This window comes from Bison bison, unplaced genomic scaffold, assembly GCF_000754665.1.
Source record: "Bison bison bison isolate TAMUID 2011002044 unplaced genomic scaffold, Bison_UMD1.0 scf7180017864075, whole genome shotgun sequence".
NCBI classification, from domain to species: domain Eukaryota; kingdom Metazoa; phylum Chordata; class Mammalia; order Artiodactyla; family Bovidae; genus Bison; species Bison bison.
This window is the reverse complement of record NW_011494647.1, coordinates 670,415-671,488: the sequence shown is the minus strand read 5'-3', so window position 1 is coordinate 671,488 and position 1,074 is coordinate 670,415.

Genomic DNA, 1,074 nt, shown 5'->3' with positions numbered 1-1,074 from the left:
AAAGCCTTCCTCAGCTATCAATGAAAAGAAATAGAGGAAAACAACAGAATGGGAAAAACTAGAGATCTCTTCAAGAAAATCAGAGATACCAAAGGAACATTTCATGCAAAGATGGGCTAGATAAAGGACAGAAATGGTATGGACCTAACAGAAGCAGGGGATATTAAGAAAAGGTGGCAAGAATACACAGAAAAACTGTACAAAAAAGATCTTCATGACCCAGATAATCACGATGGTGTGATCACTGACCTAGAACCAGACATCCTGGAATGTGAAATCAAGTGGGCCTTAGAAAGCATCACTATGAACAAAGCTAGTGGAGGTGATGGAATCCCAGTTGAGCTATTTCAAATCCTGAAAGATGATGCTGTGAAAGTGCTGCACTCAATATGCCAGCAAATTTGGAAAACTCAGCAGTGGCCACAGGACTGGAAAAGGTCAGTTTTTATTCCAATCCCAAAGAAAGGCAATGCCAAAGAATGCTCAAACTACCGCACAATTGCACTCATCTCACACACTAGTAAAGTAATACTCAAAATTCTCCAAGCCAGGCTTCAGCAATACGTGAACTGTGAACTTCCAAATGTTCAAACTCATTTTAGAAAAGGCAGAAAAACCAGAGACCAAATTGCCAACATCTGCTGGATCATCAAAAAAGCAAGATAGTTCCAGAAAAACATCTATTTCTGCTTTATTGACTATGCCAAAGCCTTTGACTGTGTGGATCACAATAAACTGTTGAAAATTCTGAAAGAGATGGGAATACCAGACCACCTGTCCTGCCTCTTAAGAAACCTATATGCAGGGCGGGAAGCAACAGTTAGAACTGGACATGAAACAACAGACTGGTTCCAAATAGGAAAAGGAGTCCATCAGGGCTATATATTGTCACCCTGCTTATTTAACTTATATGCAGAGTACATCATGAGAAACAGTGGTCTGGAAGAAACACAAGCTGGAATCAAGATTGTTGGGAGAAATATCAATAACCTCAGATATGCAGATGACACCACCCTTCTGGCAGAAAGTGAAGAGGAACTAAAAAGCCTCTTGATGAAGGTGAAAGAGGAGAGT